A 16,155-nucleotide genomic window follows, 5' to 3' on the forward strand; every position below is an offset into this window, starting at 1 on the left:
TCATTGCTGACGAATATTTCAGCCGCCTCCGCTCTCGACTTGGCTGCTCGCTGTTTGTTGCGGCTAATGTCGTTTCCGCCAGCGGCATTCCTGCGCCGTGGAGACGGCAGAAAACGCCGTCTGAGGAGCTGTCACCAACAGCTAAGGTCACCCACTCCAACATTCCTTCCCTTTCTCACTTTTTACCTGATTTTACTACAGAGCATTAAGTGGACGCAGGGATAAGGTGAAAGTAATGTATTAGTGTCAAAGTGGAATAAGTCTTAACTGAAAGTAAATATGGCTTCTTGAATACACTACACAACGAAGATGACGTGTTACATAAGCGAAATTTAACCGACAGGAAGAAGATGCTATGATATGCAATTGATTAGCTTTTCAGAGCATTTACACAAGGTTGGCGCCGGTGGCGACAGCTGCAACGTCCTGACATGAGGAAAGTTACCAACCGATTTCTCATACACAAACAGCAGTTGAGCGGCGTTACCTGGTGAAACGTTATTGTGACGCCTCGTATAAGGAGGAGAAATGCATACCATCACATTTCCGATTTTGATAAAGGTCGGATTGTAGCCTATCGCGATTGCGGTTTATCGTATCTCGACATTGCTGCTCGCGTTGGTCGAGATTCAATGACTGTTAGCAGAATATGGAATCGGTGGTTTCAGGAGGGTAATACGGAATGCCGTGCTGGATCCCAACGGCCACGTATCACTAGCAGTCGAGATGACAGGAATCTTATCCGCGTGGCTGTAACGGATAGTGCATCCACGTCTCGATCCCTGAGTCAACAGATGGGGACGTTTGCAAGACAACAAGCATCTGCACTTACAGTTCGACGACGTTTGCAGCAGCATGGATAATCAGCACGGAGACCATAGCTGCGGTTACCCTTGACGCTGCATCACAGACAGGAGCGCCTGCGATGGTGTATTCAACGATAAACCTGGGTGCACGAATGACAAAACGCCATCTTTTCGGATGAATACAGCTTCTACAACATTATGATGGTCGCATCCGTATTTGGCGACATCGCGGTGAACGCACATTGGAAGCGTATATCCGTCATCGCCATACTGGCGCATCACCCGGCGTGGTGGTATGGGGTACCATTGGTTACACGTCTCGGTCACCTCTTGTTCGCATTGACGGCACTTTGGACGTTACATTTCAGACCCGTGGCTCTACCCCTCATTCAATTCCTGCGAAATCCTATATTTCAGCAGGATAATGTACGACCGCATGTTGCAGGTCCTGTACGGGCCTTTATGGATACAGAAAATGTTCGACTGCTGTCCTGGCCAGCACATTCTCCAGATCTCTCACCAACTGGAACCGTCTGGTCAATGGTGGCCGAGCAACTGGCTCGTCACAATAGGCCAGTCACTACTCTGGATGAACTGTGGTATCGTGTTTAAGCTGCATGGGCAGCCGTACCTGTACACGCCATCCAAGCTCTGTTTGACTCAATGCCCAGGCGCAACAAGGCCGTTATTACGGCCAGAGGTGGTTGTTCCGGGTACTGATTCCTCAGGATCTATGCACCCAAACTGCGTGAAAATATCACATGTCATTTCTAGTATAATATATTTGTCCACTGAATACCCGTATATCATCTGCATTTCCTCTTGGTGTAGCAATTTTAATGGCCAGTAGTGTAACTTTCTAGGCTGATTTCGAAATTGTTCTTAGTTTTCTCGCTTCACGTACAGTTTTAGCACAATGGAATAAAGGTCTGGCTAAACCAAATATTTTGCTCCTGAAACTAAAAAACATGTTGCATCACACGCTTTTAGATCACATATAAATTCCACTAGTACATTTATATATATACCGGGCAAATCACTGTAATTTTTAGATCTGTGTCCTATTCCATTCGGTATGGATCATGGCAAGAACAACTGCCTGAATCCTTCTGTGGGTGCTGTAGCTAGTCTAATCGTATCTCTGCGATCCCTATGCGAGCGATATGTAGAGGTCTGTAAAATATTCCTAGATTCATCACATAAAGGTTGTTCTCAAACATTCTAAGTAGCATCTTCTGTCAACATCTTCGTAACACTCTTCCATGAGCAGAACAAAACTACATTCCGAACTACTACTTTTCAAACTAGGATTGACTGAGCACTTTGAAAGGATCTCCGACAAGATAGATACTGTATTAAGTACCCTTCAGCGAAATTTTCCATCTTTAATGAAGAAAAACGGAAACACGCAGTTTTTATTGCTTCTCAAATTTATTAACTGATGGAGGATGAAGTATTTGAAGATAGAATGAATGATAGAGAAAAAGATTCATAAAATAGCATCAGGTCTGTTACTGAAAACTTTTTAGGGTGTAAAGAACGTAAAGAACATCGTATAACTCAAAACTTTGGGTTGTAGCATGAGGGTAAAGTGCATCCTTACACTCACATATTCATTATTTCGTAGACATCTGGGAGATTTTAGAGAACACCAAGCAGGACGCTTCCGTGAAGAGATTAAGAAGAGAGAAAAGACGAATCAGGGGAGATGGAATGAAAGGCTGATGGTCGAAAGTATACAAATACATTTCAAGCAAAATGCTGGTCATGCGTTTTCCTACATTATCGCAGTGAAACATCAACTTTGTTTTCTTATTATCCCCATCAATATTTAAGTAAACAGGAACATAGAATTCCATTTAGTGAATGTAACGGAGATTACCAACTGTGCGTGGCAACTCGAAAGTGATAAAATAACCTTTTAAGTTACAGATGCGTGGTGGAGTAAGGAAAAATGTTTATCACCTTCTACTTCATTCCAATGTCTGCAGTAATTTCTAAGAAATTTTGCGACTTTGATGTAAGTCTATTACGGTTTCTCATTTTCATTCATGAGTGCGGACATACCAAGGGATACACTGTGAAATTTTCCACTAACAATACAAATATAGGGAATAATGTGTAATTGTAATATACTCTTAACAGATCTATTTTGGAGAAAAACAGCATCGTGTGATCAATTATCCCGTCTTTTGCACCATAGCCGCCGTCAGAATCATGAAGTGCACACTAGTAGACTGTTTTACATTTACTCCTGGTTTCCTTACTGATACTGTTTTCGAACAATCTAAAAAAAAAAGAACTGCTTCTAGGCAATCAGGACTATCACTTGGGGTAAGTATTAAAAATGCAACCTTATATTCGTAGGAGCGGCATCACACTTTAGAACACATTTTTGCAAATCTTGATCTTTTCATATCGCAGACATAAAAATAAATAGGGCAATATCCAATATAGGGTCTTGTCTGTTCTCAGTCTGCCTGCATACCTCTTGTAAGGAAGCTCTCTAGACAGCAACTAGAAGGAGAGCAGAAGTGCTTTTTCTATCGAGAGTTCTAGGGAAGCATATTCCTGGAATCAATACACTTTACCCTCTACAAAGTGGTGTCGAGGATGAAGGTAACAGCTTTCGCCTCGGCAGCACTAGATAGAAGTGGGAGGCGCTGAGAAAACAGCATTATTCAGCCAAGGTAGCTTCCCCTGCCGCTCCGTGGAGGAACCCTAGCAGAACGCTATACTTCAGCAGTCTGTCCTTCAAACCCTAACAGACTTGTGGTTGGAGAAACTTTTTTTTGTGTTCCTCAACCATAAAATTAAGTATATAGAACGGAGTCTTTGAAATCAAAATTTATCAAGGCATTCCTAAATAAATACAACCTGGCAACAAACATTCTTATACCTACCAACTGAAAGAGCTACACAATTTTCATAATGTGTTTGTAATGATTGTACATTTTTAAGCAATTAACTAGTGCGGAATCACTGCCAGGAACAAATGGCTAAATGGTTCAAATGGCTCTGAGCACTATGGGACTTAACATCTATGGTCATCAGTCCCCTAGAACTTAGAACTACTTAAACCTAACTAACCTAAGGACATCACACAACACCCAGCCATCACTGCCAGGAACAAGGAGATATACAATACACGTGGTTTCCGGTTTCCACACGTTGTATACAGTGTATGCCTTCTTCCTCTGAGACTCGACGTTCTGTTAGACACCAACTAAGGGGCGTCCTCACCACACTATTTAGGTGTTTACTAACCAACTAATCAAAAGAATAATCTTGAATTACGGTACTATCGCGCTTCCACTCAGCAAACGTGAATCAGAAAAAATATATTCATTTAACCTGTTGAAAATAATGTTACCACGTTGTCACTACAGGCTGTCTAATTGTATAACACGAATTTAAAAACATTCTGCATTGACAAATGACGGATAACTTCGAAAGTGTGATGGCGGATAGAAGTGGCAGATTGTGTAACACATGTTTATAACATAATTTGAAGTCAAAGAAGTAATTATTTTGCAGAGATTATATCACTATCCCTGTCAATTTGGCGGATTATTTGCTTAAAAAGCTGATGTTCAGCTCTCTTGTTTAAACTCTTGCCGGCTTGTTGACTCCCTCGAATGGAGGTGTAGAAGAGACGGTTTTATACTATTCTGTCAAATATCTGATATTTAGAACTATTTCTACTCCGTTTCCTTCATTATACACTTCTCTACTAACTGTTAACCTTTTTTTGCGATTTCAACCACTTAGATCGTTCCGAAGTGGTCGGTTTGGTGACGTGTCGGTCGCTCGCCATGTTTCTTAACGAATTTTCCCAGTCGACAACAACGACTTCTACGTCTGACAATAGCTGTCAGGTATTTCAGAATTACATGAAGCAGCAGGGAGTTGATCTAATTCATAGTTCAGATTTCCAGAGCCCCAAGTTGTTAACACTGAAACATGGCACCATCGTTTCTCTATTTTCTTTATATTTTCTAGCAGAGGTTACAATTACTTATGAAGTGAATCTTTTCTCTCACAATTTTTGTTGACTCTGCACGTTTTTAAGCTAGCTTTCCCATCACTATTTTTTAGTATTTAAGGTATCAGTGTTTCCTTGATTTGACAAGTATTACATATTGTGAAAGTAGAGATGAGAACTAACGGTTTACAGTTGTAATATCTCTTGCAGCGGCCTCTCCGCGATGTTTTCAGAAATTTTTTTATAAATTATATAACTCAGTACATATCTCGAAATATCTATTCTTATCTTACCGATTCTTAAACTTTAATATACGATGATTATCAATGCAAAGTAGTTTCAAGCCCCATTATTCCTTTGAGCGTCCATTTACTCCATGGAATAGCTTCTCTGCTATCTATGTTTTCTCTTATGAAAAGAATGAAGCAGATCTTGCCGATTAGCCGTGAAAGAACGAAGATGTACATGTATGTATTGTTGAGCTAGTCGCCATCTTGATGAGATTATGTATGAGAAGTAATTTAATACATGAACTAAACTAAAGTAAGTGTGTTCGCGTATTATTTAACTGATTATTATTGACAGTGTCTATTTACTACGCTTTGTTGCACGGGATCAATGGGGAACGTCTGATTTCCACTGGAAGAACCTGCCTTTTGCATGCTCAAGATATCCAGTTTATTACTTCCAATAAATAGGCCAACACGGTCTTACCATCAGATCTCCGGTCTTCCCCATGTGGTCACCGAAAGTTAATAATTATTACAAATGTTTGCAGGAGATCGACTGACAATTTTCGTCGCATCGAGACTTCGAAATTGCTTCACTGTCTTATGGAATTTAAGTTAAGCTCAATTTAATCAGGATAGAACAGTATTGAACTGTGTGAATGTTATAAGCCTGCTTTGTGAATGAAAATTCCCTTAATATACGCATGTTTTTTACTATCCTGATCAGTGAAGCTAAATCAGGCCGGTGTGAGAGAGGTTTTTTAATTTTAGATCATACAAAAATATTATACGGAGATTTTGAAGCATTTTCGTACACATAAGATAACTCAGCAGACGGAAGAAGGAAATAATGTGGCAAAGTTGTCCCTGCCGCTGGTACTACCGCTCTTTCTTGATCACTATAACATATTAACTTACCTATGTACGAGGGCTGTCCAGAAAGTAAGTTACGATCGGTCGCGAAACGGAAACCTCAGTGAAAACCAGAAACATTTTATTTGCAACAGTTAGGTACACCTTCCACCTACTTCTCTACATAGTTGCGGCTCCAACTTCGAGTTTTGTCGTAGTGATGTATCATCTTGCCAATATGCTCGTCATAGAAAGCAGCCGCCTGTGCTTTCTGTCAGGTCTGCAGCTCGTTGTCTGTGGAAAATTTTTGTTTTAATGGCCAGCGGTTTTTGTGAGCAGAAACGAGACTCAGGGGGAGCCAATTACGGACTGTATTGTGCCTGATCCAACACTTCTCATCGGAAACGTTGCAGGAGCGTCTTCATTGCCCCTGCAGTGTGCGGCCGAGAATTGTCTTGAAGAAGGAACTGCTCGACAGTTGTGTTATGTGGGCTGCAAGACACAGGCGAAATCTCTAACCAGGCCCCCATGCTTGGCGGAAGACGCTATTCCCTACGCATCTTTACGAGCTCACTGTTCACTCAAAACTGAAAAGAGCGTCGCGACACGGTTGACGGGCATACTATAGACATTGACCAACACATCTGTGCAAAGCTTATTTTCCCAGTGGTTTCCATTACGCGACCGATCGCATCTTACTTTCTGGACAGCCCTCGTATAATGAGATTACATTGAGCCATACTCTACTCGTTGTAGGACATCAGCCGCCGCACACGACTGGCACTTGAGAGGACGGCGATATTGTTCTCTCCAGCACAGACCATCACGCAACCACGTCGCGTAGCATGGGTAAAGGAAATGGGTAATGTGATGACGTGTAGGCAACGACCGACTGCTTTCAAGGCGACCACTGTCGTAGTTTCCCTAGATGCATCAGCAAAGAAGGGCACACGAACATAGGTGCACCCAACAACAATGGACACAGGTGTGTCACGACGTGATCTTTCCAGAAGTGTCGCAGTTTTGCATACAGGTTCAGAATGGACTCATCCAAGTGTAGACTTACCATCAAGAACGGCCCCAGCACTTGTTGATACGCCATGGGGTGTGATAAGGTAAACTACACGATGTCCTTTCATTCACGAAACCACTGGTTTGGACAGGAGCTCTTACATTGCTGACATGTTAAGGCATATGGCTGTGCCATATCTTCGAGATTCCTTGGCATTATCTTTCAAAATAAGAATACAGCTTGTTTCGCGTGCTGTCCTGATGTACACCGATGCCGAAGGTGTTGGACTGCTGTGGTGTCCAGCACGTTTTCCCGATTCTGCACCCGCTCAAAATATCTAGTCATAGACTGATGAGTTACTGGCGCGCCATCACTCATCAGCCACAAAGGTTGATGAGTCCTGGCACAGAAACATTATTGACGTGCCCATGTCTGTTATGTAAGCTCAGTTCGACCCGACGATCTCTGTATTGTCAGAGCTGCTCTCATCAGAGTTTACAGCTCTGCATACTAAATTTCGCACTCTGTCTACTCCCAAATAATCTACAAGCTTTCTTATACGCTATTATTACAGTGCATACACAAAATACGTACACTTTTGTTTTTCCCATGCTTCTTGGGGTTTGTAGTTTTAATGTGTGAATTCTTCATTTACCTGCGCATCTGATCGTTAGAATTCAGCCACCCAAGATGGTAGACAATTCTATCCTTGCATTACATACGCAAGTGACAAGCATTAAGGCTGCAGAAAAATTTCATACTACTATTAAACGAGCAGGTCACTGTCCGTGATGAAAGCATTGTACGAAATGTGACTGTTAAACACTAGCTTAAAAACTCTATTCCGCAATGATGCCTCTCTTTATTTAAAGTGTAAACGTATGGTAGTTTTCCCCATTATATTGTTTGAAACCAGGTACAGCTGTTCTTATTGCGCTATAGAAGCAACGCTATAAAGAACTGGCGACTTTTAAGAAACAGCTATGACATATTTTCTCAGTGTAGTTGGCTCGATTTGGCCGTCCATAGCTCACTTTATTCACACATGATGCCTTGCAACCTGACGAACAAAGTATGTGTTTGTAGTTGCCATTAATCACAGCTTGATCAGTCCTTCGACAGCGATCCCCATACTGACAGCAAACAGGCGTAGGAAACGCTACCTACGGCTTGATTTACTGGCGTAGCGTACCCGCTAATTCTCGGGACAATTCTGACATGCTACACACGCGTGCTGTAATTCACGTCTTATCGCTGTTGCCACCATATTTTCAGCAGAAATCTCTGCGCGTGATCGAAACTCCAAAACACATACATTAACAAGGACAGCAGCGGAAGAAATTTTCCGGCTTCATGCTACATGCTACAGGCTACATGCTATATGGAAGGAAAGTAAACTTTTCGTCAAGAACTAACAATAGAACCAAATTCATTGCGGTCTGCTCACTATAGGTAACACTGCAAAATGAAACGACAAATAAGAATATTAACTGTAGTATCTATATTGGAGAAACGATATACATACGATGCACTCAGTGACATGTATGGTGATTTTCAAAGCCAAAGTTGTTCAATTGAGTGTTATATCTAAGGTAAAAGAAGCTGCTAGAAAGCTTAGACGAATTCACTTCTGAAACTTTACCGCTGGATGGGGAATTTTATATCCTATGGCGAATTTTACCACTTAAAGAGGCATACATAGCAGTGTAATGCCATATTGTCTATAAGAACAACAAAAATTTAATATTTTATACTTATTTCCTTGGCAGACTGTGAAGATAACGTTTGTAACCGATATTCGTTGTATTAGTCACAAATGCAGTGCATATTATTGTTTCTGGACGTTTGTGGTTGGCCAATGAAATCGTACGATTGTAAGAGATGTCCTTGTATTATTATACTTTTTGTCAATTTTTCTAAATTTTTATGCTTCTTTAAGAAAATATTCCGTTCTTAAATTCTGTTAGATACTTGTAAAGTTGTATCTAACTTGCACGGGAGAGTGAAACCATTCCCGGTATCGATATTTCAGTCAGTCACGGCAAAGAGATTTTGAAAGATTAAGATTCATGCTACATATAGCAAATGCAAAGTAATAGTCTGTATCACGCGCTACTGTGTTTTCACAGAAACTCTTCTTCCCTCAGCGTCGAGGAAATCACCGATGTATCTTGATTAATATACTGTATGTTACTCAGCTGTCAAGATAAAAGTGCTCATTTCAAGAGTATCGGAATTCATGTAAATCCGCATTCAGGGCAAGCAACATCTTGGTAGTTTATGAGAATCGAGCGAACACCTGCTACAGCTAAATGACTACGACCTTTTAAATGGTTAGAAGCCTCATCTTCCGCACTATACCGTCCTAACATTTAAGTTAAGACCTGTGATTTTTTTAAATAGATGTTAAAGTGCTCATTAGTGTCACTGAGCGGAAAAGTGTTTGTCTCATTGAAATGCTTTTTGTGCCTGTGAAACAGTATCCTATCTGTATATACTCAAATGGATCAAATGGCTCTGAGCAATATGGGACTTAACTTCTGAGGTCATCAGTCCCCAAGAACTTAGAACTACTTAAACCTAACTAACCTAAGGACATCACACACATCCATGCCCGAGGCAGGATTCGAACCTGCGAGCGTAGCGGTCGCGCGGTTCCATATTGTAGCGCCTAGAACCGCTCGGCCACTCCGGCCGGCTGTATATGCTCAATGAGCGTTGTTAGTTCTACAAAGTTCGTATGTTTTCTTCACATTTTTTCGAACTGTACTCAATTTTCGATGTATGTTGTCTTCAGCTCTATGCATATATAAATTTCTAGTGTTTATGGACATGGACTTTTGTGTAGCGGAAGTATAAGGTCATTTATTTCAGAATCTGTGTGTCACAACTTTGCAATCGTATGAAAGACACACGCACTTTAGTGTTCCTTATTATTTCGGCTGTCTTCAGCCAGAACAAGCACAGCAGTGTTTGGATCTTTCATTGACAGCGGAATATTTGAATTAAACGGCATTGTTTCTTTAAACATGGAACTTATCGTGTCTTAGAAGTTTGGATTCGGCGGGTAATCATCCACGACATTTAAGATAACGTGAGTAGGATTCAACATAACAGTGGGAGTGTTTTATAGAAAAATAAAGTATTTTTTATGTTCCTTTTCTAAAGTTTAGTTTGTTTTACCGAACTTATAATTAGATGATGAAGTCTATAGTAATCAGTTGGTGGCGTATCAGGTTTTTCAGTTTTAAAAACGATGACTAATGCTCATTTATGTAAAGAGACGGTTGTAAAGTAATTTATGTTACAAGTGACGCGTTCCGCCTGTTAAGACTTCCCACATTCTGTAAAGGAAAAGGAAAAGCAAGAATGTAATTATAAAAATTACGTGTTAAGGCTTATGGTTCTAAATGGGCAAAATCTTTAATAATTTAAAGAAAAACTAACTAACACTCAAAAAAGGCTATCAAAGCATTACATATCACCGGTTCGTAGGGCGGTTACTCAGAACGACTGTAACAAACCATCTAAGAGAAGAACCATGTAACAAAATAGACTGAAACAAAGCCATGTGTATAATCTTAAAAGGATAAAAACCGGGGATAAATGTATGAAGGAAAACATAAAGGGGAAAATGGAGGACAAACAAGTTTAGTATCTGAAAATAGCTTAAAACAGTCAGAGCTGCAAGGCTGAAACGCAGCATAGAGCCAGACGCACGTCGATTGAGAAGGATATCAAGTGACTAAACAGTTTAATAGACGGCCACATTGAAACTAGAATGGAGAGAAACATGCTGGCTCCAGTAGGGCAATACGCCAAAACAAGGCGCTAGTGTCGGCAAGACTGAAACTAATGTAGGCGGAACACTACAGGAAGAAGCGGCTACGAGCAAAGATAGCACCTTCACTAAAATACATTAAAGCGTGTAGGATAAAAATTCAAAATGTTTGAAAATTAAAATAAACTGTGATTAAGAAATACTATAAAACAAGTGTTGCAACAAAAATAGAGAACCCCAAGAGGTTACAAATGGGTATAAACCTATGCTTGAGGTAGCAATTTTTTTTTTTTTGGTACGCTGTCATACTTTGAACAATTATAACTATATAACAAGGTGACACTTGATTCTGCTATAACATCTACCACGTATTTGTGTCTCTCAATTTCGTTCTCATTGATGTCAACTGTTCTGACCACAGAGAACGGTAAAGTTCCGTTTGAAATAAATACTCTTGATCTCTTTATCACTTGTGTAACAGCCTGTGAAAACACATTTGCAGCTCATGGAATCAAATGATCAAGGAGAAAAAGATATTTTCAATAAAGCGATAGACCCTTTTTCAAGTTGTATGTTTGTATAAAATACGTTGCGATTATTCTGGTTTGTATCATTTTACTAGGGACAAATACTGACATCGAAAGCGGTGTGGACAAAATATGAGAGTCTACCAAGAGTTGTCTTTGCCAGAGTTACACATAGCTAACGATTTTCTCTGTGGAATTATTGGGCGGCGCCAGTAACCACTGGGGAGGAAAAACTGTAACAAGTATATTGATTGCGTTCGGACTGCTTCCCACGCGAAAGAAACTTAGGGAAGTAGTTGGGAGCGTGGTCGGGAATTATGAATGCGAGTTCGGAGCCCTCGTCTGGGTCGAAGGCTGCTGCAGGCAGATTGAATAGTTAATGGCCGGGCGCGTGGGTGCCGGCCGCGTCATCGGTATGCAGCGCTCGCACGCAGCACCTGATTGTCATTGCAAGCCGCCTACCGGATGAAAGCGGCGACCTCCCCACAAGTATCCCTACTGCCCAGATCCACGAGTGCTAAGGTTCATAGCGTTGCTTAACTCCAGCCAAATTTACTCGCTTGGTAACTGGGACCGATTACTGAGTACAGCACTCTCTGCTACATGGGCGACAAGGGAAAACGACAGCTACATAAACGTTATGTGTAAAAGAAAAAAGGTACACCAAAAGCAAATTTCGCTGCAGATTCTCATTCTTATGCAAGAGACAAAGGTAATGTTGCACAATGCGTCTGATCTTTGACTTATTTTCACTAATTGCCAACTGCACAATACTGGTATACGTTAGACGTGGTAGCCAGATTTTATGTTTTGGCAGGAGATGGCACCGTTACGATTTATACCTTGCACGAACAACGTACCGCTTAAAAAGCAAGACACGCTGCTTGTCATTGCAACTGCAAACAGCTTGTTGCAATAGATATCAAATAAGCATAAAATGTACTAGGGACGTTCAATAAGTAATGCAACACTTTTTTAGGCCGATTTTAGATGAAAAAAAAATGTGGAATTCGTTGTGGAACGCTTCAGTGCCCATAGCTTCATTAAATTCCGATAGATGCCGGTGCTATACGTAGCCTTCAAAATGTCGTGTAGTAGCAGAGGTGAGTTGCAAGCAGAGACCTGTCACTGAGTTTCTATTGGCGCAAAATCAGAGCATTGCAGTTACGCATAAGCGCTTGCAGAATATCTACGGGGACCTGTCTGTGAACAAAAGCACGGTGAGTCGTCATCATCGCAATAAGGTCGCGCACCTACTTCAGCTCCCGAGTGACGACCTACCCCACACAACTGCAGTACTGGAACGTGCGGACACTCTCATCCGAGATGATCGAGGTATCACAAACACATCGCTGCACTGCTGAATGGCTCCATTGACAGCGCTGACACACACATCCAACAGCTGGTGTGTGCCCGCAGCGTACCACGCCGCCAAATAGAAGACCTCAAAGACAACGAAGGACCATCTGTACAAAGTTGCTTGCACTACACGAGGCTGATTGTGACAATCATCGATCGAGCATCGTGACAGGCGATGAAATAGAGGTTCATCATTTTCAACAGGAAACTACACGGCTGTGCATCGACTGGTGGCACACTACATCACCTGAAAAGAAGACGTTCAGGGCCGCACCCTGAGACAGTGAAGGCTTCTGGGATTCCGAATTGGTTGTTCTATTTGATGTCCTCCCTGACGGTGCAACAGTCACCTCTGGAGTCTATTGTGCTACCTTCAGAAAATTGAAGAAATGACTTCAGTGCTTTCGTTGTCATCTAAAATACTAATGAACATCTCCTTCTCCATGACAATAAAAGGTCTCACACAAGTGTTGACACCCACAATGGGTGAAGCGTTCTTCCGTGTTTACCATACAGTCCTAGCCTGTTTGGGCCAATGAAGGCTGCACTCTACGGAAAGCACTATGTGGATGATGGGGAGATTACAGATGCAACAAGCAATTGGTCCGACTTCGAACAGTAGAGTGGTACCATGTGGGCCACACGCCCATCAAGTAAGGTGGCGTAAGGCCGTCGCACTGAACGGAGATTATGTTGAAAAATAGGGCTTTGTAGCCAAAATGATGGGGAATAACATGGTATATTGCAATCCTGAACAAAACCAACCACGTCTTAAGTTTTTAAAATAAGAAAAAGTTCCCACAGTATTACACATTGTGCATCTCAGAATATTTATCGTACGGGAGACGATCGTGTTTTGTCTTGCCTAAGAAGCAGAAACTTCTACCAGCACGTCAAGTAGCTCAGTATTGGCAGGATCCTGTAGTATCTAGATTGTGGTTTGTCACTCCACAATATTGCATCTCTCGTTGGACGATCCACCTCTCTCAAGAAAATGAGGAATCAACGATTTCAGGGTAACCGTACTCTGCACCACGAAGGTTATCAACTACCCGACGAGACTAGCGCCCAAGAAGACGGAAATTTGGTTCAGATGGTAGTGCATGATCCTAAATTCACTTCAAGTACCTTGAAAGAGGAAATGCGCTTGTTTAGCGCAGTGCAAGTAACAATATGGACGGTGCGACGAAATTTAGATGGCCGCATTCAGCAGGGAGAATACTGTTACCGGTTCTGTTGTCACTGAAACAAAAAAAAGAGGTGCACCGATAACGGCGCCTCCAATGACTACACTGGCCCTATGACCGCATACGGCATTACGTAGAATGTCATACACCATTCGTCGATACTGGTCCAGTACTTGGCGTTATAGCATGGCCAGTCATACCGTACTCATCGTGATCATCTCTAGCTCGTGTAGCCTATTACTTGGACAGCAGGCGTAAGTTTCTGACTTGTTAAAGACTGTGACACTGCGCTATTTTAACGTCTCTGTTTCGTTACTTTTCAACAAGATGGGGCGAGATCGCATGTTACTCTTGCTGTCCTTACCTATCTCGATACAAAGGATGCAGGACTATTGCCGTGGCCAACACATAATACAGATAGCTCAGCCACTGAAAATACACGGGTGTGCACAATTTAAGGACGAAAATAACTTCGGAATTTTGTGTCACTGCCTAGTAACACACAGTAGATGGATGAAACGTGGACCATACGTAGAAAGAACTGTTATAGTATAGTGCATTGCAGTACAGTACAGTACAGTACATCAGCGATGAAATGAAGAGAAACGGCACATTACTCAAAGACAATAACTGCGCTGAAGTCATTGCCATTTATGATGGTTCCCTGGACATTACGAAAGGCGGGAAGTGGTTCGTAATAAGGCGTGTGTTCACCATCGACGGTAATACGGTCTCTGCAACGTGCTCTCCTGCTGACCACATGCTCGGTAAGGAACTCTAATGGTAGAGCGTTCCAGCCCTCCATCAGAGCGATTGGCAATTGTTGGATGGTTTTTGATTCATGCGTATCTGCTGCAGTCTGTCTCCTCAACGCATGCCACATGTTCTCATTGGCTTTTAAGGCGGGGAACGGGAGACCATCCATTCTTGTCATAAATAAAACTGAAGTCTGTACCGATAGCGCTCTTGAAAAGACGCTCGTACTATAGTGTCACGATAACGTTGACGTGTGACTGTACAGTGTTCATAAATTTGAAGTTCGGTAAGCACATGCTTTATAATGCTTCTCCACTCCAAAACACCTGCTCCATGGAAATGATCATGTTCGACAGTGCTGGACGAACGCTCATACGGTGAAGGATGGGAACACGTAATGCAACCAGGAACATTGTTGATCCAAGGTTAATCGAACTATATTACTGACAGTAACACATCACACGAAAGTTACTTTCATCCTTATGTTTTTCACACCAGTACATACCCTTAAGGACATACCATCACACGTCTTTCTGCTACGAAAAATAATTAACTACATACATGGAATGACATATCTGCATCCAAGCTTTCTACTCGATGCCCGTAGGATTGAGCGATAGGTTGCTGCATGAGACGGCAGCTTGTCGAGTGAACTTCGTACATAAATAACTAATTTCCCACAAATCGATGTCAAGTTTAATCAAGTCATCGTCTACTATACTGCGCACATAGAATAAACAAAATATGAATATTTGCTATTCGTCCTGGTGAAAGTAAGTAAATATGTTCAAATGGCTCTGAGCACTATGGGACTCAACTTCTGAGGTCATTAGTCCCCTAGAACGTAGAACTAGTTAAACCTAACTAACCTAAGGACATCACACACATCCATGCCCGAGGAAGGATTCGAACATGCAACCGTAGCGGTCTCGCGGTTCCAGATTGCAGCGCCTAGAACCGCACGGCCACTTCGGCTGGCAGTAAATATGTTATCCCATTGTCACGTTCCATTAAAGTTTAAAATCGTAAATACCCTCCCTTCGATTGCTACAAAACGTGTTATGTATACAGTTGAACTTTCTTGCAACGACATCGTTTACAATGAGGACTCGTCTCTAACGTTGTGATCTTTGTGGTACGGCCATATTCCTGGTAGAGAATATACTTCTCATCCATGCTTGATTTGACAAATGTATATGTGTGTACCTCGTACATAACGTCAGTTTTAGCCTCAGATAGCAGCAAGATTTTCCAAGAATCAATGTACTGTAGAAGGAAATCTGTTTGTAATATGGAAACCTAGTATATTCTTTTCTCTGCTTTCCTTCAAAAATAAGTGTAATACATACTGTTCATCTCATTGTTACACTACAGCATTTATACTGCAGTAGTGGTGACAATCACAGAACTCGTCAACAATATTGGTCATGTCAGTTTCCAAAACAATTTGTTACGAAGTGCAGACATTGGGGAACTACATGCCAGTAAAAGAGAAGTTTACACGGTGGAAGGGAAAATGAAAGCGATTTAAGAAATCGAGAATATAACTAAAAAGTTTGACGTGTGTCGTCAATTTGACCTAGTAAATTCCACAGTACGAACGACTTTGTTGATCAGGGATAAATTTGTAACTGCGTTTGAGTAAAACGGATCTAAAATT

The 16,155-nt window shown here is 41.6% G+C and overlaps 1 protein-coding gene across 2 annotated transcripts in view; it reads right to left on the minus strand.

Moving 5' to 3' along the window:
* LOC126272742 (limbic system-associated membrane protein) overlaps nucleotides 1–16,155 on the minus strand; it is an 848,332-nt gene that overhangs the window by 707,546 nt on the left and 124,631 nt on the right. The window lies entirely within an intron of this gene.

The sequence above is a fragment of the Schistocerca gregaria genome, chromosome 5 (genome assembly GCF_023897955.1).
Source record: "Schistocerca gregaria isolate iqSchGreg1 chromosome 5, iqSchGreg1.2, whole genome shotgun sequence".
Classification (NCBI taxonomy): Eukaryota; Metazoa; Arthropoda; class Insecta; order Orthoptera; family Acrididae; genus Schistocerca; species Schistocerca gregaria.